General features: G+C 39.5%; 2 long non-coding RNA genes and 1 other non-coding gene across 3 annotated transcripts; 2 read left to right on the forward strand and 1 right to left on the reverse strand.

The window, feature by feature from the left end:
• Positions 1-37: 37 nt before the first annotated feature.
• LOC141572273 (uncharacterized) lies at positions 38-16778 on the forward strand. The gene is made up of 3 exons (XR_012497598.2): positions 38-177; positions 13484-13558; positions 16684-16778. It is a non-coding gene; the product is annotated as an uncharacterized LOC141572273 (long non-coding RNA).
• A 53-nt stretch (positions 16779-16831) lies between these two features.
• On the forward strand, positions 16832-23438 carry LOC148755971 (uncharacterized). The gene is made up of 3 exons (XR_016018373.1): positions 16832-21542; positions 23049-23117; positions 23317-23438. It is a non-coding gene; the product is annotated as an uncharacterized LOC148755971 (long non-coding RNA).
• Positions 21015-21120, reverse strand: LOC141572505 (U6 spliceosomal RNA). Its single transcript, XR_012497835.2, has one exon. It is a non-coding gene; the product is annotated as a U6 spliceosomal RNA (small nuclear RNA).
• Positions 23439-24568: the final 1130 nt, after the last annotated feature.

Raw genomic sequence — 24568 nt, forward strand, 5'->3', positions numbered from 1 at the left:
TTTCGGCGCCCGGCGCGGCGTCTGCGCGAGGACAGATTTGGCGTCCGCTTCCTAGTCTCCGCGGCGGGAAGGAGGTCCCGTGGCGGGGGACTGCGCACGCGCTGCCCGTCGGGGGCTTCTTCGCTTTCGGCCTTGCAGCTCCGCCCCCGGGTTCTGTGTGCCCGCCCCGGCGTTCAGGTTTGAGTCACGAGTTTTCCGTCACCGTCGGGGTGGAGAAAAGCCTTGTGATTGTCACAGGATATGGCTTTGAAGAGTCCCAGGCTTAGTCTGGGCTAGGAGAAGTGGAGCTTCCTGGGCTATTTTTCCAACGTCTAGCACGGTCTTCGGGCTGTTCGGCGGTCCTCACGATAAATAATATACGCCAAGTAGAGGGACAAAATAATTTTAAAGTTCAGGTCATCCAAAGGGGCTGCATTCGTCGCCACTTTCAGCGGCACGTCACCCGCTGAATCAACAGCAGGTCAGAGCTGTGATTTATGTGTCCCAAAGTGGCGACGGCGTCCGTTTTTTGAAAAAGTCGAAGGCTTATTCCGGAAGGTTCTACCAGGGTGATGTTTTCAGGCGCCAGGAGCTCAAGGCACGTGGAGCGGGAGAGCCAAAAAGGGCAGCACAGCCCTGGGCGGCAAGGTCACAGAGGCTGAGAAGCGCCAGCCGGAGCGCGCCGCTGGGTGACACCACTTCCTTAGTGGATCAAGCCCAGAAAACTGCCCAGGTTGTAAGCCTTGGCATCCTGATTCCAGAAGTCTGTTTGATGGTTTGTTAACGTCCGCGCGGGTCCTCTCATGCCCTTGCAGACCGTTAGGCTCACGGAATTATCTCTTTCCCCCTAGGGACTGCACTTCCACGGGGAAGAAGGAATTATTGTGCCTTTCGCAGCAACTCCTTATTCCGGGTGTCTTAAAATGCAGCCTCGCCTTAGAATGGTGTACTGTAAATTCCTTTCATGTTAGTGTGATTGGATTAATCCGAGTCTGAGTGCTGGAAACTTTGGATTTGGAAGTAGACGTTCTGGGTGGGAAGCAGTGCTTGTGTCACTGGCTTTCATTTGGGGCAAGCTATCTAAATACGTCTGAGCCTTAATTTTCTTTTTTAAATGGGTTTAATGAAACCTGCCTCACAGACTAGTAGTTCAATGGCATGATCGTGCCAATACTACTAATAATGATAATGGAAGTCTGCCTGGCAATCTGCTAGGGGCTTTATATGGATTATTTGATCAAATCCTTCCTTATGCCAACCCCATGAAGTAGGTACTATTATTTTTTCCACTTTATAGATGAGGAACCTGAGGATTAGAGATGTTAAATAATTTCCCCCCAACCACTCAATGATAAGTGGCAAAGCTGGCAACTGAGGTCCGATTCCAAACACCCAATCTCTTAATCACTGTGACAGTTTAACAAAAGCAAATATTTACATAAGCCAGATCTGAACCTTAAAGAAGTGGAGCAGGCCAAGGAGAAGATGATAATTTGTTTTCAAGCATTTATGGAATATTATAAAACTTCTTATGTCAGGGAACAGCATGTCTTAACAGTGACCAAAGGATTGTTGCCATATAGACCAAGGGTGGGCAAACTATGCCCCTTGGCTGGATTTGGCCAGTTGCCTGTTTTTGTAAGAAAAGTTTTGTTGGGTACAGCCACCCTCATTTATTTACATACTGTCTTTGTTTTCTATAGGGCAACAAAGGCAGAGTTGAGTTCTTACCTTAGAGACCGTTGGGCTAGCATATCCTAAAATGCTTACTACCTGGCCCTTTACAGAAAGAGTTAGCTGATCCTTGATGGTGCAGGTCATGTTTTCTGATCATTATTGTTAGAAGTCAGAAGTTTACAAGAAAACACACCTATAAGCCACGGGCTACTTAAAAAAACATAGTGGAAGGCAGAAAATGTTTTTAGGATGCACGTATAAGTTTATATAAGAAAGTAGGAAAGCCTGAATGTAAGTGAACTATAGGATAAACTCAAAGAAAATAGAAGGAAAGAAATAATGGAGAGCAAAAATGAAAGAGACAGAAAACAAGGTGTCATAGAGAGGATCAACAAAATTACCCCTTTTTTTTTTTTTAGCTGTGTAATAGGCCCATTATTAAGATGGAGTGGGTAAGAGTTCTTCTCACAAGTGATCCGTTAGAAATATGGTATGATGTCTCTGGAGAGTATCCCTTCCATGGGTGGAAGAAAATCTCTCCTGTATGCCGGGTAGGTGGAAGAGGCTTTTGACAGCTGAGAGAGGATATCAGTTAGAGAGAGCTACTGGGCTTTCTTTGACATTGCCTGTCCTTGCTCTGGAAGCTGCAAGTAATCCATTGTGGTATTTACAGGCTGGATACATCTTTCTGTTTTTTAAAATTATGGTAAAAACCACATAAATTTTACTTTCCTGTGAGACTAGTTTAAGATAGTATTAATTTTCATTAAGTAACATATAGCTCTAAAACAGTGGTTCTCAGCATCACCCAGAGGGCTTGTTAAAACACAGACTGATGAGTCTCACTCATCCCGTTTCTGATTCAGTAGGTCTGAAGTGGGACCTGAGAATTGCAAGTTCGCAGATGGTGCTGATGCTGCTGGTTCTGGGACTATACTTTGAAAGCAGTCGCTTCAAGACATTTTCCTCAAGTGCTTGCAGAGGGTTATAGAGAGGGAGAGAGAGAATGGTGGGCTGCCCGAAGGGTCATTTCTCACGTAGTTGTGACAGACATCCCAGACAGTTGCGGGAACCATTGGTGCAACAAATCTTAGGACACAAGGATTAGTAATATAATAAAAATAAAAATTTACAAGGCAAAACTTGGGGTGCATTAAACATAGCCACAGATTCTTACGCTAAAGAATCCTATCAAGGTGGGTTCTATTTCTCCTTCTCTTTGAATCTGTACTAGACTGTGAGTGCTATGACCAGTGGAGTATGGGCGAGGCAATGCTATGCCAGTTCTGGCTCTAGTCTTTAAGAAGATTGGCAGTACAGCAGTCGCCTCTTCTCCAAGGGCGTATGTTCCAAGACCCCCAGTGGATGCCTGAAACTACACAGTACTGAACCTTATATATTCTATTTTTTTTCCTATGTATACGTACCTGTGATCAAGTTTAATTCATAAATTAGGTGCAGTAAGATTAACAATAAGTAGTAATAAAATAGGACAATTATAATACATTTAGTGTAATAAAAGTTGCATGAATATGGTCTCTCTGTCTCTTTCAAAATATCTTATTGTACTGTACTCACTTTTACACTTAAAGGAAGTGCTTTGCGGCCTCTTTTTGGCATATTTGAATTGCTAGCAGCACGACTCTTGCGTTTTGGGGCCATCTTTAAGTAAAATAAGGCTGACTTGAACACAAGCACTGAGATACTGCAACAGTTGATGTGAAAACTGGATTGGCTGACACGTGACTAATGGGTGGGGAGGCACATACAATGTGGAGACTGGACAAAGTTATGATTAATGTCGCAGATTGATGACGGAGCTACTCAGAATGGTGCACAAATAAATCTTATGAATTGTTTATTTCTGGAATTTTCCATTTAATATTTTTGGACCACTGTTGGCCGTGGGTAACTGAAACTGGAAAGTGAAACTGCGGGTAAATGAGGGCTACTGTATAAGTCCATGTAAGATGCTCAATTGCCTTGTTGAAGAAGATCGCATGGAAAGGCCCTAAGACTCATGGAGAGAAGGAGGAGTCCAACTGTATCCAGCTTAGCAGACATCCCATTCAAGACACTAGATACGTGAGTGTGAGTGAAGCCGTCTTGGACCGTCTAGACCAGCTCAGCTACCAGCCAAGTATCAAGTGATTCTACACCATATAGATCAGAAGAATTACTCAACTGAGTCTTTTCCAAATTGCTGACCATAAAATCGTGATAATAGAATGGTTGTGGTTTTAAGCCACAAAATTTTAGAGCAGTTTATTACTCACTGAGAATAAATCTGTTTAGAAAAACTACAGAATTTGAAAATAAGGAAAAAGGATTATTTTGTGCCCTTTCAGCGTTACCCAACAAGTCTGCAGGGCCTTTTGTTGACGTTCTAGGGGAGGTGATTTTAACTTAGTATTTATTATTAATGAGGTCCCAGACTCATTAAAATTAGATATTAATTTGTAGACGATAAGTTGCAAATTATTTTTGTCCAGTGGAAATGATTTCATTTTGGTAGAAAGGATAATCCCAAAGGGGACATTTTATTGCCCTGGCAGACATTTACTTGCATTATATTTAATTTTTGAGTGTTATTACAGCATTTTTTTTCTCTCTATGTATAGTTCATAGTTTCTTGTATTCTCTCTTGAAAATGTAAGAACCAGCTTTATCATCCTGCTGGTTCTCTCAATGTGATAAGTAAGTGACACATGCCCATAATATATTTGAGTCATGTTTTTAATTTGGAAACTTTATTTATTTTGGCAAACTTATTTATATTGAACATTAATTTTTTTAGGGGATTCAATTCAGTATGTATTTGTTGAAAATCTATTATGTGAAATGTTCAGAATCTGTTATGCAAAAAGTCATGAGCAAGGCCTAGGTTGTTTATAAGGTCAGAGTTAGTGCTGAACTGTAGTGTATTAGTTCTCTGTTGCTGTTGTAACAAATTACTGCAAACTTAGTGGCTTAAAGCAGCACAGACTTGTTCTCTTAAAGTTCGGGAGGTCGGTTGGTGTCTAAAGTGGGTTGCAGTACTAGGTTCCTTCTGGAGAGAATCTGTTTTCTTAACTTTTTTTTTTTTAGCTTCTAGATGTTGCTTGCTTCTGGCCCCATCTTCATCTTCAAAGCCAGCAGCATAGCATCTTCCAAACTCTCTCCCTCTCCCTATCTCATTCTCCTGTTGTCACTTTTTTCTCTCTCACCCTCCTACCTCCCTCTTATAAAGACTCTGATAATTCAGGGTAATTTCTCCATCTCAGGATCCTTAATCACGTCCAAAATCCCTTTTTACCAGATAAAGTGGTCTTCACAGTTTCTGGGATTCGGACATGGATATCGTTGGGGGCATTTTTCAGCTACTATCTGTATGTGTGAATTATTGGGGGGTATCCAAAATGATTTTTGGTGGTATAGTGAGAAAACATTTTAAAGTTTATTTGTTTTGTGTATTATTTAAAGACGAAAAATAGAAGATTTCACTAGTTGAAACTATGGAAGGTCATAAAAGGAGAATCATGAATGAATGAGAACAGAGGCCCACCCTCCTGCCGTAGATCCCAGAAGGGGCAGCCCAGTGCTGACCAGGCCTTGATCGTAAGAACAGGTTGTAGGAACATCCCTCTTGTGTTACTATGTGATTGGTTGTCACTTAGAGGTGAGGAAATGTGGTTTTCCAGGGTAGATCATGGCATTGGAAGATAAAAGCAGAAAGACAGTTTTTAGCACATATTTCTGTTACTGAACTGGTAAGAGGAGCTGCTGGGTGGGGAGGGGGGGGTTCTTATAGTGCCATGGCTTCCATTATTTCCTTTTGATTCTCTGACATTGCAGGGCTGGGATGGGGGCATAAGAAACTATTCCTCTCGTCATTTATCTGTATTACCCGGGAAAGGGATGATGATTCCCTCCTTCCTGGGCCGGTCCCACTGAGAAGAAGTGATGGAGGGCAGAAACTATATAGTATTTCTTATTCCACATTTTCTCACCTCATCATCTACTTCCACACTTAATGTTAATCGTTCAAACATTTCTGAGTTCTTTTAATCATAAACCAATATATAGAAAAATGACAAAATGAAAAATGACCTACTAGTTCATAGGAAGTGTCTTCATACACTATACCTTGTAGGCCCAGGTCCTCCTCAAGTATCCTTTCATATCTCCCTGCCTTGGTTTCTTGTTGTTGCTGTAGAGGCACCAGAACAGGGTTGGGCGGCAGCATCCCATTCAATATATATCCTTGCCCATTTTACTGGCAATAGCTGGTGCTAAAGAAATGGAGAGTGAGGAAAAATAAAAAAAAAAGAAATGGAGGGTGAGGGGGAACACTAAGAAGGGTAGGAAGTAAGGGAAGAAATCCTGTAAAAGCCTAAACAGCCTCTCTGCCTAACTCCCCGTTTCATACCCTGGCATTCCCTGTGCTTAAGGGCTTACTGGTGGTGTGTTTCTGGCATTAGTTGGACTTCTGTATTTCCCCACACCCAAGTGAGGGAAGGGAGGTTAGCTTCTAGTTTCTGGTCTTTTCCTGGGGCAACTAGGAAAAGCAAAGAGAGATCAGACTGTTCGCTGAGACTTCTATACTGGAGGGACCTTGGCTGTATCTCTGGACAAACCTTGCAAAAGGAAGAGAGGCTTGTTCAACAAAGTCTGAAACTTAGTCAAAATTCCATGAACACTTAAAAGTCTTGAGGCATTCTATTAACAAATCATACAGAAGCCGGATGTAAAAAAGTACAAGGATATTTAGGAACTCAGGCATACTTGCTTCCCTCACCTATGAACTGATATTTAAGACAGGGAAATGTTGATTGAGGGGATGTCTGCATGAAGGGTTTCTTCCGTTTCTTCCCTACTAGGTGAGTTAGGGTACCTATAAAGTAAAACACAAGGCATTTAGGATTTCGCTGGTTAATTGGGGATGTTGCAGTTGTCAAATGCATATAACAAACCGTCCTGAATTTAGTGAACTAAAATAACTAATGATTTATTTCTCTAGTGAATCTCTAATTTGGCCGGGACACCATGGGAACAGCTCATCTCAGCTGCAGGGGGCTTTAGCTGGGACTGCTTGAAGCCTGGGAGTGACTCCGTGACTCCATGGTTGGTTGCTGGAATCATCTGAAGTTTTACTTATTATCTAGCAGTTGGTTCTCATTGTCGGCTGGGACCTGGTGGGATGTTCAGCCAGAGCACTTACTTACATGTGGGCTTTCTATGTGGTTTCTTTCTTGACAACATGGTGGCTGGGTTCCAAGAGCAAGTATCCCAGAAGGGCCGGTTGGAGGTGTATCCCCTTTATGACCTAGTCTCGAAAGTGACATAGCATCACTTCTGCTGGAGTTACAGGTCCACCCAAACTCAAGGGGAGGGAAGGTGGACCCCACCTCCGGATTGCCAGCATCACAATGTGAGGAGAGCATATGGGAAGGGATATGTCATTGCAGTCCTTTTTGGAACCTACATCTGCCATGGGAGCCAAAGAGCGGAAGACTAGACTTTTTGGATAAGACAGGCCAAGAAACCTCTTGAAACCAAAGTCAGATCTTGTAAATATCTCTCACCCCTTAAAAAGTCACCACCACCACCAGCACCACCACCTATGTATATAATGGTGTGTGAGGACGGGACAGAATTAGAGGAGACCTGGGAAATCTTTGTAATGTCAGGGTGTATGAAATCTTTGGTAAGGACATGCCCTGATGTCCATGGTGGAGTATAGGCTATGTGCATGTGAAGCCCCCCCAAAAAAATTCAGCTTGACGGTGGTTGCTATGTTCATTCCAATCCTAAGATAATGGGGCTATGTTCACTAACATCTTGTGTTTATTATCTGTTCCTGCACAAAAAATTACCCCAAAACACAGCTAAAAACAAAAATCATTTATCTCACAAAGCGTAGGAGGATCAGGCATCTAGGAACAGCTTCGTTGTGTGTTTCTGGCTTTGAGTGTTTCAGGAGGTTGCAGTCAAAATGTCCCGTAGGGCTCCAGTCATCTGAAGGCTTGACTGGGGCTGGAGGCTCTGTGCCCACAATGGTTCGCTTACATGGCTCTTGGCAAGAGGCATCAATTCCTCCCCACATGGACCTTTTTTTTTTTAATTGAAGTTTATTGGGGTGACAATTGTTAGTAAAGTCACATAGGTTTCAGGTGGACAATTCTGTAATACATTATCTATATATCACATTGTGTGCTCACCACTCAGAGTCAGTTGTCTTTCCATCACCATATATTTGATCCCCCTTACCCTCATCTACCATCCTCCTCCCCTCTTACCCTCTGGTCACCACTAAACTATTGTCTCTGTCTATGAGTTTTCGTGTCTTCATTTGTTTGTCTTGTTCCTTTGTTGTTTTCAGTTTTATATACCACATATCAGTGAAATCACATGGTTCTCTGCTTTTTCTGTCTGACTTATTTCGCCTAGCATTATGATCTCAAGATCCATCCATGTTGGCGCAAATGGCACTATTTCATCTTTTCTTATGGCAGAATAGTATTCCATTATGTATATATACCACAGCTTCTTTATCCAGTCATCTAGCCAGAGGACGCTTTGGTTGTTTCCATGTCTTGGCCACCGTAAACAAAGCTGCAATGAACATTGGAGCACATGTGTCTTTATGGATAAATGTTTTCAGATTTTTTTGGGTAGATACCCAGGAGCGGGATTGCTGGGTCATATGGTAATTCTATTCGTAATTTTTTGAGGAACCTCCACACTGCCTTCCATAGCGACTGCACCAATCTGCATTCCCACCAACAGTGTATGAGGGTTCCTTTTTCCCACGTGGAGGTTTCTGTGGGGCTTCTTGATCTCAGGACATGACACCTTGTCTTAGAGTGAGTAATCGGAGGGAGAGGCTGCAGCCACAATGTCTTTTATGGCCCAACCTCAATAATCATATGTTATCACTTCTGCCACATTCTATTTGCTAGAAATAAGTTTCTAAGTATAGTCCATGCAGAAAAAGAGGGAGATTAGGGAGCCTTATAAAAGAAGGAGTATCAAAGAATTATAAACATATTTTAAAACCACCACAGCCTGTTTGAAGGCAAACTCCAAACCTTTTAACCATGGCAAATTTCTGATGGAAGTGATTATTAAATATCAGTGATGCAAATAAGGTGGTATTGGTGCAGGAATATATAGACTGATTCATGGAACAGAGTAAGCAGCCAAGAAACAGAACTTAGCATAAACGTGCACTTAGAACATGATAAAGGTAACATCTTAATTCAATGTATAAAAGGAATAGGATTTGAAAGTGATGCTGAAGCAATTGGTTGCTTATTTTGGGAGAAAAGTTAAAGCCTTATAGCACAGCATACACCAGAATAAAATCCAGCATGATAAATAAGTTCATGTAAAACATAAAGCTGCAAGAACAGAATATGGGTGACTATTTGTGTGATTTCAGCATAAAACTTCAGAATTTAAATGAAAATGGAAAAATCACAAAGCAAAACTTTTAATACTGAATTTCATAATGATAACAAATATATGTATAGCATATCATTAAAAAACTAGAAAAATAATTCTGCATGTTATAGAAAGTGTTAACATAAAATACAAAGACTCAGAAAAACCCACAAAAATTTCAAATGGCTATAAAATACAGATAAAGATCTATCTAATTAAATGTAAACAAATAGTTGCTGTTGTAAAACTATCAAATTCACAGATAATAAGAAAGAAAGAAAGAGAAAAAGGAAGGAAGGAAGGAAGGAAGGAAGGAAGGAAGGAAGGAAGGAAGGAAGGAAGGAAGGAAAGAGAAAGAAGGAAAGAAAAAGAACAAAAGAGAACGGAAGGAAGAAAGAAATGGAAGGAGGGAGGGAGAGAAGAAGGAAGGGAAAGAAGAAAGGAAGGAAGACAGTCCAGTGTTGACCATGAAATTACAAGGTGAATACTTTTGTAAGTAGTTTGTGCGAGTATATAAATTAGAAGGCTTTCTCTCTGGAATGCAGTCTGGCAATGTGTAAGTAGGGGTTTAAAATATTTTAACCCTAAGGAAGTAATAAGTTACACACAATGAATTATATGTAAGCATGTTTATCACAGTGATACTTACAATGATGAAAAATTGGTAACCATCTAAATATCAAAGATAAATGGATACATTGTGACAATCATGTTTTAGAAGGCAGATGTTTGTATCACAATGAAGCAGGGTATAAAAGCTTCTAACAGTGTAATGCATATAATGTATAAAGTGCCCAAATATTATCTGAGATTTGTTTTAATTGGTAGGGTTAAAATTGATTTTTCACTTTTTTTCTACTTTTTTGTTTTTCAATTTTTTATAAAATGGATATGCACTATATTTAAAATTGGAAAATGTTATTTTAAAAGTGGAAACAGCTTCTGTTTCAGGCCCTGGAAAGAGGGAACATTTTAGAGTACTTTGCATGTGAGAGGAGAGAGTGACATAACCCAGGCGTAAACCTTGGGGAATGACTAGATGTCTTATAGCAACTCGGACAATTTGTTATAGACCGTTTTATGCTTTTTCAATGTATTTATGTTCCACAATCTCATTTAATTTTCTTAAAATCTTTAGTAGGTAGGAATCTAGCTATTAATTCCTCCATGATGTGGCTAAGGCACAGAAAAGGGAACTGTCTCTTTATCTTGCAGGGAAGAGAGGCTAGCACTTAGATCTCCTTGTATTTATCAGTGATTACATAAGTCTCGGCTTGCTTCTTGTCACAGGACCATGAACCAGTTGTGATCTTGTCACTGACAATCCCAGTGAACTCAGGACAAACCAGTAAATGACTTTTCTCAGGTCAAGCTTCTTATATACAGAGGGTGCCAAAAAATGTATACACATTTTAAGAAAGGAAAAAACTATTAATATATACCAATAACAAAAGATGAATACCAGTCACGTTTGACTTCTGCAATTACAAGAGGTGCTCAAAATGGTTACTTACCATCAGCATCCAGACACTTCTGATTACGGCGAACTACTGCTTGACCAACGTTGACCAAAGTGTCCATTTGTATACATTTTTTTGGCACCCTCAGTATATGGAAGAATGACCTCAATGATACTAGAAGGAAAAAGAGAATTCCACCCAGAATAATTTCTAGCTAATTCTCTGAATCTACCAGGTTTCTGTGGTTGGGACAACTCTAACAGTTTTGCTGATTCAAATAAAAATTACATGGGTGACACTTGGCTTAGCCTATAAAGAGTTCAGGTATGCTCAGAATTAAAGCTGTGGTTACAGACACCAAAAGCACCGATCTCTGGTTTCTGAAAACACAATCATACTGATTGGCCCACAAAATTGGCAGTAAAGCCTAGTAGGATTAAGAACTTGAGTGCTGGAGTCGAGCAGACCTGGGACCGTCACCTCGCTATTTACCAGCTGTGTGACCTTGACAACTTCGTCTCTATACACTTCAGTCTCTTCATCTTCAAAGTACAAATGATATTAACATCTGTCCTTTAAAGTTATTGTGAAGATTAAATGGGGTAATGCCTATAAAGTGACTTGTGCAGTGTCTGGTTGTATTGTTATAACAAGCTGGCTGTTACCAGAATTGATTTTTCAAAAACTGTGTTAATGGTGCTTTATGAGTCTTGCCATAGACAATATGAGTTCTCATTCTGATGTAACATCCCTGATGATCATTTTTCCTGCTTCCAGTTCTCCCTGTACAATCTCGTGTCTTTCTGCACCTGGTTATCTTCACAGCAGAAAATCTAAGTATGTTGGTGCGGCATTGTTACTGCTCCAATTTGAACCGGGACAGTCTAGTCCCAGGAGGGACTCCGGTGACCATAAAAGTACTCTGTCAGACGTCTCTAGTATATCTTTACCTTTCTGGATTTTAATGACTGTAATTGACAGCTTAGGCTGTTTATTTTATATTTTCTCTTATTTCACATTCTCCCAAAAAGGAGGGCTTCACGGCTGTCATATCTTGTGCACCATTGTACACCCAGCATCTATCATAGCAGCAGAACACAGGAAATCACATAAGAATGAGTGCATGCATGCATGCATGCATGCATGCATGAATGAATGAATGAATGAATGAATGAATGAATGAATGATTTCTTAGAGTGTGTGCTAGGAAGAGGAAGAACATCCAGTATAGTTTGGGAGACTTTGAGGTTCTTATAAGGACTAGTGCAATGTAGGGTCTTATTCTGATCCTAGTAAATGAAAAATAGTAGGCACCTTATGTAGAACATCCTGAATCTTGGAGGTAGAGCCAAAAGAATTTCCATCTGATTCCTTCGGACCACACAGGTTTGTGTTAAATAATGGCAGGTTGAGGAGTTAGCCTCTTTACCCATGAAATAGATGATCATTGCTATCATCGTGACTAGATGCATGGCCTCTCAGTTTTCTTCATTTTGAAGTTAGGAGATGTTCTTTTCTTTCTTTTTTTTTTTTTTTGCTGTGAACCCAAATTGGAAATTGTTCAGTGTACAGTAAAACTTTTCTGATCCCCTTTGTCTGTCTTCACTTGGACTAAATTGTGAGAACAAGGTCCCATGATAACAGGCAGGTCTACAAGTCACTGATTATCTGGGTAGAAAGTCAAAATGTAGATCAAACTTCTGTGGTGCTGGCTATCTTCCAGATTTTTGCAGATTTTACACAAAACCAAAGACAAAGACTGAATTTTTTATTATTCTAAGGGATAATTAGGATCACTTTGTTATTATCAAGAACTCTGATGGTATATTTCCTTTCCTACAATCTGTATCCAGTTAGCTCTTGAGTACAGAGGTAAGGAATCTGACACCCTAAAAGGCAGCTAAGAGAGAGGCTGGAATTGGCTGAGCACTTACCGTCTTCCGGAGGGACGACCCTATCTTCTAATGCAAGTGTTATTTCTGAAGATTTTCCCGAGTCCTAAGCCTCTGCAACTCCTGCAGCCTTGCAGCTGTTCCTACATCCCTGCCTCCCACCAAGTGCCAGGTCATGGCACACACCTGTCACTGCCGCTCCTTCTCTGAAGTCAGACTCACCTCCAGGAAGTTCTGTCAGTCAAAGTGTCTCTTCAGGAGTTTTGCATCTTGCTCTCTTTTATTTGACGTGGGGCAGTGACCTTTCAGAACCTGGTCACTAGGAATTGTTTCACAACCCACAGGTGAAGTTACATCTCCACCAGTAGTTTAGAGCCCTTAGAAATTCAAAGCAGGACAAACAAAAAAACTTATTAGCCACTGTTTAGTAGCTTTTAAAGAGTAGACTTCCTTTCTGTTGAGGATGTCATCCCCTTTCTCCGTTATTTTCTATGATAGTGTCATTAAGCCAGAAAACAACAACCAGAATGGTTTGTGCTTCTGGAGTAAGATCGCTAGGGTCATTTTTACAAAACATATTAAATAATATGATATTACCTAGATAAAGGTTGAGAGATTGAGTCAAACACATGATTATTTTGATGCAAGCCCCTTGAAACTTTATGTGATGAAGGAAAAATTTTGGATTAACTGATGATTTCATTGCTGTTCAGATATTTATGAAGTTATGTAGCCACAACTCTAGGGTATGTCTTTAAACTTCTGCAATCATTATTTCTTCGTTTTAAAATGGGCTTGATATCGCTATCACCACAGGGGAATGCCACCACTATTTTCAAGGGAATGAAAATTTCCTTTATTATAGAGGGAGAAGTTGGAGAAAAATAGGTGAACAAATTCTTGTGGATTTTAAAAAATTTTCATTTAAAAATAATGTAAAATGTGCATACATCAGAATATGTAAAATATAATGTTTTCTAAGGGCTTTTGCATCCCTCTTGTATACTAACACAATCTTGTGAGGTTGAGATTATCATTCCCATTTTACAGACGCATCAGTAGACGCTCACCCAGGCTAAGTGATGTACAGTGCTTGAGCCAGGGCAGAAATCCAGGTTGCGTAATGTAAGTCCCCTTTCTTTTATTATATGAAGTTGCCTTTCGTCTGTGTTAGTGTGGCTATAATAATTGTTCCTACTTGTTTTTGACATTAAGCTCTATAAGTTTAATTCTATTGACACTTCTTTCTAGTGATCTTTTCTCCTTCTACCCTTTGTCTTTTCAATTCCATATTTCTCTTGGTCATATAACCCCTAGAAGAGGATTATTTTCACGGTTACCTAGCTCATAAACCATCTTTGAATTTAAAAAATGTTTTTTTCAAGTTAAAAAATTAAACTCAGCAAATTATTTTTCAGTAACGTTTAGAACAAACATGAATTCCATCTGTATAAAGTATACAGATCAAATTATTAAAGACAAATAATAGGAAAATTGGATTTTTAATTACAATAAATATGTACAAAAAGTTACTAGGATATAATCATTTCTTATAAAATATTACACATCTTGCTTTCATGGAAATGAAACTTTTATGAGTATTTTAATGCTAACTAGTTCTAATATTGTCATTTTGTATAGACATTATCACTAGATTTGACAGTCATCTTTCAAATGCTGTTGTAGATCTTAAGTTTTTAATATTAAATTTGAGAAGCTATGTTCTCTTCTAGTAACTGATACTGGCAAAATTAAAAATAGGAGTTAAAAAATCCTGAGAACTAGATAGTATTTGAAAATGTGTCTAGTAAATTATTACTGTAAATATATTACGCTATTAAAACAGGAGCCTCATACTACAGTTTAGAAAACTACTTAAGGTTGTTAATTCTCCATAACTTAGTTTACGTCAATGTCACATTCCTTATTGTGTTCATCACTTAATTTCAATTATAAATGTTTACGTATGACTATACAGGTGTATTTTATTCATAATTCTTTAAATTATAGGTGTGAGCTAGGATACTGAAAAGACCACAAAATTCTCTGTAGAATAAACCTTTCTTTGAAACATAATCTTGCTGTATCCAATACAGAAAAAGAAAAAATTGATTTGAAACTACATTTAGATAGGAAAAGAGCTGATGTAAGATTCATAAATCACAGTTGACATGAGTGTTGCGCTTTCTTTCTTTTAATTTTCTAGGTTGGAGAAGTTGCCATCAGACTTAGAGACTGAAAAATTCACTTGGCATCAATAATATATTTTGTCAATGTCACTTTTTGTTTTTTAAAGAACTTATTGGTTCCTTTAATTGTTTCCAAGGGCATTATGTATAATGAATTTTGGCGTTTGCATCATATTGCTTAAAAGACTAATTTATATAGAACATTGTACCAAATTATAACTTGGAAAAGTAAATTCAAAAGTAGGTACTCTTTAAAGTATACCTTTGGCTTGCATTCTAGAAACTATATCCTTACTTATATCATCAGCAATTTTCTAAAGAGCATTGCATACTTCCTTTACTGTGTACTTATTTATTTACTTGAGAATTTTTATGAGTTTATTTGAGTCCAAACTGATAACAATTGCCAGGAAGCAAGATCTCATAACCTTCCCGCTTTACCGTGTTTTTAGAAGCATGACAAACTCAACTTTTCTATTACGTATTTGACAAAGCTCCAAATTTATATTTGGTAAATGTATCCTCAGTAGGTTCTAGGATTTTGTTGGAATTGAAAAATAGTTGTATGTCTTTTGGATGATATGCAGTTCACTGGTATTGAAAGAGAATTTTGCTACATTGCTCACTATAGAACGGTCTGGAATGTTTAGAGGATCTTCAATCTATTATGCATTCCATACAAATTGTACCATTGTCACATATCAATCACATCCACTCAAATTATTTTTATCTGGAGTTAGGTCTTTTTGGCAGACAAAAAAAAAGAAAAGAAAAGAAAAAAAAAAGAAAGCTAATGTCCACTTAGGGCATCCAGCACAACGTCTATTATATGGTAGGTCCTCAAAAAATAGTACCTCTAATTATCCAATTATAGAATCTCTCCATATTCTGATTTATTATATGTTAAATAGTAATTGTTCATGTTATTTTTCTGTCCCATGGTTCACTGTTATCTGATTGTTTAAAAACAAAATCCCTAATTGCCATTCAAGACACGCTATAAGTTCTTTTCTTGCTTAAGTTTCATTTCATTTCCCGGTAGAATCTCAATTTTACTCTGCATTTTAATCAAGCCATTTCCTAAGTAAGTCCACACTTTCCCACCCCCATGCCTTTGCTCATCTTATTCTATTCTACTAGAACATACCCTATGATCTCTTCCTGTCAAACTCCCACCTATCATAAAATTCTTACTTAAAGATGTATTTTCTCTACAAGGTCTCTCCAAATAGCATAATTAGGAATAGGCTCTTCCTTAAACTTTTGTAGTTCTTTATATAAACCTTTCTTATGGCATTCTGTCTTACAGGTAATCGTGTACTTAAAATTATTAATTGTGTATTTAAAAATTATTACACTACATGTCTGATTAAGGACAAGTACAATGGTGAACTTATTTTTTTTTTTTTTAATTCTGCACTTACAGTTACTCGATAGATATTCGTTGAGTTAACTTAAGTCTGTCTTCTCGGACACATAAATGGTGAGACATCAAAGAAGGTCAGGAGATATGGGAAGAGCTACTTTTTTTGAAAGCCTTGATTATTCATGAGACTCACAGTAGATACTTGTTCAATGAATATCTGTTTTGAGTGTTTTCTTTGTGCCAGATGATGTATTAGCATTTAAGTTTGCAGTTGAAATGAGAAGTAGACACAATAAACAGGGACCTAGAGGTACTGTCCCCCAAAGCAGCAGGACTTTGAAACAGAAAAAATTGGGGACTACTCTTGGTGAGAGCAGAGATTTTAAAAGAAGTAAACTTTATGGGAAAATGGCATCAATTAATGAGAAAATTAGAGACAATAGGAAAATCTAGGGAGACTAGGTGTAGATACTGTAGAAGAGCCAAAGATGAACATGGCAAATGACAGTAAGAATTAGAACAACTCAAAAAAACAGTTAGCAAATACATGTCAGGCAAATTGAACAAATCAGATGTAAGAATTGGCCTACATGGAGCCCAGATCCACTGAAGCTTCCAGTAGAGATAAAAATCAGTAAAAGGTCAATATAGAATTGCCAAAAGTCATGAAGAATGCACACTGTCTTTTTCTCCAGGAGACTAAGAACCAGGGACCAGAGCTGTTGCAGAACTTGTGTGGAGAAACACTGAGACCACAGTGAGTGATCGTGTCTAAACCAAGATAAGGAGCAGATTGGGTGGGGGGGGGGAGAAGGGGGGAGGAGGGCGGGGCCTAAGATTATCTCCAAATGTGGGAGTTCTGCCCGTCCTGATGTATCTCATGGTAGAAAAGAAACTATGCAATGTCCTTTCGACTTCAAATGGAGATGAAAAAAGCAACTGAAGTTGGCTACTCCATACGTTGTATCCACCAAGTCAATCTGTGGTTTGACTATTTATGAGAAATCCAAGCTCTATTATACCTCTACACTTTTAATTTTAGCCTTGAGAACAGGAAACTTGCAGATGTATAGGGACTTTCAGGAAGAAGAAAATAAGATTTTGTGAGACCCCAGGATGTAAAACAAAAGCCAAGAAGAAGAAATTTTACAGAGAGGTAGCTCTTAGTACAATGACAATGGAATGTCTAGATTGGTTCTGGCTCTGGGTAAAATGAAGTCAGCAGAATCTCCTCTGTCCCTCCCACTGAATGCTGTTATAAAACTTGAACAGAAAGCAAGGAGCAGCCATGCGAGGACTCTGAAAAGCAAACAGTAACAGACAGTTTGGGGAAGAAGACCAGAATTAGAACTACAACTGCAGTGGTGGTTGGTTTACCCCCTTTTTTGGTTCCCTCTCCAGTCTCCCCTGGCCTGGCCTCCAGGCAGCCGGAAACCCAGCAGTGGGCATTGCCACGGATAGACAGGGCTCCAAGAGGAACCCTGTAGTTCAGACTTGAAGATGGAGACAGGGATCTCCTGCTGGTGACGAAGGCAGCAGTGGTTCCTACAGGCACCTAAAACTCGTTGGGAGGGTACCTTCTCCAAAGGAACTGTTGTTTCTAGAAGTAGGGTGAACCCCTGTTTATTTTTTTCTCTGCCCTGTCTTCCTGATACCTGGACTCAGACATGGATGTAGTCCTGAGAAACTTCTTTCTGAGGAGGGTAAATAAAGCCTCAGCCTTCTGACCGAAAGGAGAACGTCAGGGAAGGACCAGGGAGACTCAGGAGAGGATGGAGCTCTGGAAAGTGACCCAATCAAGTTGTTTTGGAACTCGGGGGCTCACTTCACAGCCATCTACTGGTGGAAATGATTCCAAACAGCATACTGAAGACTAAGACCTGAACTACGGGATAAACCACTTTCCAGGTGCCACACTGGACACTGGGGAGAGCACGTGAGGCAAAAACTAATTTCACTACTTACATTAATTCTGAAATCATAGCAACTACATGCAATATTTACAAAAGCAAGACATGTCCACGTTGCATAAAAATTGTAATTTCATGTGCCTTTATCACTACCGGAGTCCGTATATGAGCCCACATAGGAAATATTCACCCATATTAAATAAATGGACCTGGCTGAGAGGAGGTTGCACTTCCCACCCTTGAAATAAAAGGGGAGCCAGTGAGAGCCCCTCACAACACCATGCCCAAGGGAGGGGAGCTACACCCTACCTAGGCCAGAGGGGTTAGCAGACAGAACATTCAGTTTCATAGGGATTCTGTTAAAAGGATCAAAATGATATTCTTGGAAGAACTTTGTACATAGAAAAGTACTATGTACATGTAATGTCTCTACTTTGACATTCAAAGGGGTGAGTCATCTAAACATAGAACATTGCCTGTTTTCACTCATCTTAATGAATGAAACTGGGAAAGGGAATGAATAATCAAAGGCCATGGACATGAAAAAAATAAAAGATACAAAAGACATAATTAGTTTCAAAACCTGGACAAGGACCAGAAATGGAAGCTGGAGTTTTGAATGTTGACACTGGAGCAAGAGATTTGTCAGGAGACCCCGGCTTCAGTTTAATAAGCACCCACTCTCCAGACTCATCACCCTGGGCCTTATTACATGAAGTTAGGACCTTCAGGGATACACCCATGGGCATGATGTAATAATTCTCTAAGGATACTATGTGACCTTAAGGCATAATCCTCAGGCTCAAGAATAAAGTTGAATTTGTATTAAATTAACTCTAACCAAGAGAACTTAGATAATAACTGGAAACAAAGACTCACTACATATCTACCTAAAGGACGCCGGTTCCCAAATGTTGGGGTCAATAGTTCAGAGATATTTTCTTGTTTCATGCGTTGGCACAACTCATTTTTAAGACTCTGCACAATTTTACGTTCTTTTCCCTCACGTCTTACAAAGCCATAGCCTCTTGGTTATCCCTCGGATTCTTGGTCCCTTGGAAAAATCAATACGCTTAGGATAGTAAGTTAATGATGGGGAAACTGAGAACAGTGTATACACATCCAGTCTTATCTAAAGTAGCTATTCTCCGCTCAATTACTTCCTGTTAGGTTACCATGTTTATTGCCTTCATAGCAATTACCGCAGTCTAAAATTACCTTTTTTATTTGTTTACTGTATGTCTCTCCCATTAGATTGTAAACTACATGAGGGCAAAGATCTCTGTTCCTTCACTGCTCATTCCCAGTATGTTCCAGATTGCCACACACAGTAGATTCTCAATAAATAACCGCTGAATGAATAAATGAATGTTTTTTATTAGTTTCAGGTACACAAGACAAAGTAATACTTAGACGTTTATCATTTATATCCCTCACACTGTGTGAAGCCCCCTCCACCATCCACTATCCCTCTGACATCGCACACAGCCATTACATTTCCACTGTCTCTATTCCTAATGCTGTACTCTGCTTCTTATAAGTATATGCATACATATATATACATATATATATATATATATATATATATATATACACACACACACACACATATATATACATATATATAATTATAGTTGGCATTCATTATTGTTCAGCTTCAGCTTCAGGTGTACAGTGCAGTGATCAGGCATCTACATCATCCCTGAGGTGGTCTCCCTAATGAGACACATGTCCATCGGATACCCTACAAAATCTTTACTACATTATTGATTACATTCCCCAAATTAATTTTCAAAACCCCGTAGCCATCTTGTGTAATAAATGAATTATTGATAGTTGTAACCAAGACTTGTAGGACCATTGCAACTGGAGCAGAATGTACTCATTACATTACACGATAAATAGACCATACTTCATGCTTCTCTAAAGAGAGGTAGAGAAAGTGCCCTTGATCTGGGCTCCGTGTCATCCTCCTTTCCTTTTCTTCTTCTACTTCTCCTTTTTCTCCTTTCCTCTTCCCCCTGTGATTCCTCTTCCTCCTCCCTTCTCTCTCCCTTATCTCTCTCTCTCTCATAAAAAGAATAATATCTGGAGCATCCTGTGAAGTATGAGTAACAAGATATTGCCTGGAGTTTCTTCCTGGAAGATGCGTAGGTAAGTGCTAATGTTCATTTGTCCATGGAAGGAAGTTCCTCACTTTTCGTTCCTTAATTACGTCAACCGGAAGAAATACATATTATCACAGAAGTACACCGTAGGGACTCGGGCTTTGTCTCTGAAGAGACTGTCACTGAGCTAGAAGCCCCTGGCTGCTAAGGATCCAGGGAGTCTCCCTCTCAGCACGGCTGGGGGCTTCCCACGTCCTGAGAAAGCAGCTGGGAAAACCTGAAAGATAGTCCTAGAAGAAGAGTTGACAGTTAGGCCCTGGGCATAGTGCGTCTGCCCACATGTGTAATGAGGAGCAGTGGGGGGCAGCTAAGAAAGACAGTATTTTATGTGGTCTGGGTTAGTCTTTGAAGTATTTCTGTGCTTTGATTGGTGTGTTCAGTGTCTTCCATTAGCTTACTTAACCTGTACTTCTCCAGATGATTTTTGTTTGTTTGTTTGAGTATCACCCATTGGTTGTGGCAAGTTTTATGAAATATTCAAAGATGGACATGGTCTCTACCATCAGCGAGGTCAGCATCTGATCTGGGAGATGACACACACAGGCATGAAATGTTTCCTATGAATAAAATCCAATGTGAGACTGTCCCTTGAAAGGGATATATCATAGTTAGAGGAGGGAGGGAAAAAAGGGTCAGGGAAGGCTTCACGGTGGAGGGGAAAGCAATCATCACAAGTCCAGTTAACATCTATCGCCACACACAGTTATAAAAAATTTTTCCTCATGATGCGAACTTTAAGATCTCCTCTCTCAGCAACTTTCAAATGTACAACACAGTATTGTTACCTGTAGTCACCAAGCTGTACATTACATCCCCATGACTTATTTATTGTATAACTGGAAGTTTGTGCCTTTTGACCCCCTTCACCCATTTCATCTGCCCATTACCCTCCACCCCTGGCTGCCACCAGTCTGTTCTCTGTATCTGTGGGCTCCGTTTTCTGGTTTTACAAGTATGGAGCAATTCATGAACATGCACGTCCTCTTTGCCCAGGGACCATGCTAATCTTCTCAGTCTTGTTCCAGTTTTAGTAAATGTGCTGTGAAGTGAGCACTTATTTAAGTGGTGAGAAAGCCACACAGCAACATCTGACTTTCAAAAGACCTCGGGACAGAACCACTTTGGGGAGGGGTGTTTCCCGAATCAGATGCCCACCGCATCCTCAGTCTGTCCTACTTGGGAGAAGACAAGGGTAGCTGCTGTCCCATTTGTTCATGCCCAGGCTGCTCTATTTCACTTGCTGATCTGGCAGTTGGACTGCACCGCAGCAGCCTGTCCAATGGGAGAAGAACCGACCAGAGCATTGACAGAAGTAAATACAAAGTGGGAGTAATGAATCAAAGTCAGTGCCTGAAGATGTTAACAAGTTTAATCCTCTGCTTTTCTAGATACTGAGACTGAGGCTTGACTTTTCCAGTTTACAGCTTCTAGAAACCATGCCTCCTGGATCTCAGTGTTCCTTCCAGAGAAGCGATGGTCAGTACTCTGGTGACCGCTCCATTTCCTGCTCTCTGTAGTAATAACCCATAATGCCTCTCATCTTTTCACCCTCCCAGCAAGTCCCCAAATGTCTTGTTTTCCGCTGTCAGCCCTATCCCCATATCCTCACCTGATTTTTTTGTGTGTTTTCTGACTCACCTTTTCTTCATTATCCCTTCTCCACTCTTGCTAATAGAACTCCTGTTTCCTCTGTTTCTAAACACTGCAGGACCATGAAAGCATAACAAGAAAAGTGGGAGTCTGCCTGGGATTTTTTTCTGGGTGTAATTGCAGAGTTCTCCGGTCCACTAGCTTTCTAGAACTGTTAAAGTGGAGCAACGTCAATAGCCTCATGCTGTGCAGCAAGTGAAAAAGTCCAAATTCTCGAACTTTTCTATGAGTGATTGAAGTTTAAAATTATCCTTGCTAAAATTGGGTTAAGTATAGCAAAGTATACAATCTTCCTTTAATATACAATAATAGTAACAACCCATTTCCTTCAAATGGATATTTTATAATTCCCATTTATATTTTTTGTCCTCTGTAATTCTTAGGGAACGTAGGATTTACAGATACAGAAACAACTAAAACATTAAAAATTAGTAATGACAACAAAAGTTTTAAAAAGTTTTTAATGAAAATGTACATTTATTCGTGACATTAAAAAAATCTGAAAACCAGAAAAAACTTACCTCCAAAGAAATTCCTATTTGATTCCACAAATGTTTATGGAGTACTATCTCTGTGAAAGGAGCAGTAAGTAATATAAAGGATAGAAAAAAGGATGAAACACAATTGTTTTGTACAAAGAACATATAAGACACCCTCCCTAGATATAAAGTATCGTGATTGTGAATCAATGCATCTAATAAGTGTTGCCTACTGTACTAGAACTGGAAATTCAAAGATGAATGCCACGTGCTCCATTTGCAAGGTACAACTATCAAAATGTTTCTTCATCCAGATGATGCTACAGATACAAAAAAAATTACAAAGTACTAGTTGAGTTTCAAAACAATAAGACAGTCATTTTAATGCCAATCCCTAGTGAAAGTCTGGAAATGCATGATTGAACAGATTATAGGTAAGCATTTTGAAAAGCCTGGTGACCACTAAGAGCCCATATGAAGTGACCTAAGGTACATGCCAAATGTATCTCACTTTTAAAATAAGGCTTCGAAACGTTTAAAGTGTATACAAGTGCTGTGGTGTATTTTGATAGTATGATATGCTTCCCATGATATCCTTCTTGGATAGAAGCTTTATTATAGATTGGCTAGTGAATTTATTTATTTGCTACAAAATAAACTCTTTCAAATGCAGTGGCTTAAGATATCAATCATTGTATTGGCGCATGTTTCTGTGGGTCAGCATTTTGGGCTATCTCACAGGGCAATTCTTCAGCTGGTCTTACCGGGGTCCCCAGTGTGGCTGCAGTCCTCTGATGGATTGATGGGAGGTGGAGGGGGAGCCTCAACCTGATGGCTTATCTTTGCTCCACAGGGTGTCATCCTCGCCTCGGCTTCTTCACGTGGCAGACTTAGGACACCAAGAGAGGACAGGCACCAAAGGGTAAGTGTAAGCTTCTGCTTGCAACACACCTGCTAACGTCCTGTTGTCCAAAGCAAGTCATGGAGCCTTGGGGGGAGGCGATCACCTAAAGGCATGGATACAGGGAGATGGGATCCCAGGGTTGGGAGGGGAGTCGTAATTGTGACCATGTACCAGAGATGGGATTAACTGAGCAGATTTCTCTCTGGTTGGACAACAGTTCCCAAAGAGGATTACCATTGATGTTGCATCCTTGATGTCCTCTTAGAGATCTGTTAATGGTTTGGACAGAGGAAATGAAATATGATTGTAATTTTTACCATGACGCAAAACTATGATGAATAAAATAAATCCTGAAGGTGACTTTGGCTGTTTGAATCACTTGGCCCAAACTAAGAAAAACACACTATCAGTGCTAAGTGAAGAGTCCTGCATGTATGTTAGTACAGTGAATGATGGTCAGGCAGAAGTGAAAGTCATATGAAAACTACATGGAGGTTTTATTTGATACCAAACTTATAAGGCAAAAGTGATCAAATGAATTAATGAAAATATAGTTCACAAGTCATGAAAAGGAACAGTTCTCCAGAATAAAATATTCCCAGTGTATTGTGTTTATCTCTCGGTGAAGTTCTGTAGAAGGATATGGAACTAGGGAAAAATCAAGAAGGTGACTAGTATGATGATAGGGTTGGAATATAATCTCCTTGGAGAAAAGTTGATGGAGCACTTACTCTAGAGAAAAGAGGACTGAAGACTTACAGAAGATACCAAATCTGTCCAAATACATCTGACGAGCTGTCATGCAGAAGAAAGCTCAAGACGGTGGAAGTATGAGTGGAGGGAAGTCATTTGTAGATAGACTTTAGCTTAAGATAACGACTCCAGTTGCCCAGCAATGAATGGAGTGTCTTACAAGTTAATGATCTGTCTCCTTGGAAGCTCCTCCATTGTTATTATTTTCATTACTGGAATGTTCTTTAAAAGTTATGAGCAGAATCACGAGTTTTCATTTTGGTTAAAGCAAAAAATGGAAAAAAAATTTCTTCCTTTGGCTAACTGCAAAGCCTTTTTTTTTTTTTTTTTGCTATTCAGGGCCTGCTTGGCCAATATTTAGAACATAATGTTATGACTTTGAAAGGAACACGTGGACTCTTCTAGTCCAGTGCTACCACTTCAGAAATAAAACAATAAAACAACAACAATAAAAACAACCATGAAGCCCAGAGAGATAGAGAGACTTGCACGGGCTTCCATGTACTCCTCCTGGCAGAGCAAGCCTAGAACAAGGGAAGTGGCATTTGTGAGGACAGCTTAGTCTTTAGATTTCTAAATATTTATGTTCTCATCTTGATATGTCTTTTGTTGGCCTCTTTAGTTTTCTTTTCCAGAAAATGAGGGCAGTGATACCGACTATGGGCTAAGTGAGATAATCCATGTGAAATGCCTAGTATATAGTGGGTGTCCAGTAA

Source organism: Rhinolophus sinicus, chromosome 14 (genome assembly GCF_057876585.1).
Source record: "Rhinolophus sinicus isolate RSI-liver-muscle chromosome 14, RSI-T2T, whole genome shotgun sequence".
Lineage (NCBI taxonomy): Eukaryota > Metazoa > Chordata > Mammalia > Chiroptera > Rhinolophidae > Rhinolophus > Rhinolophus sinicus.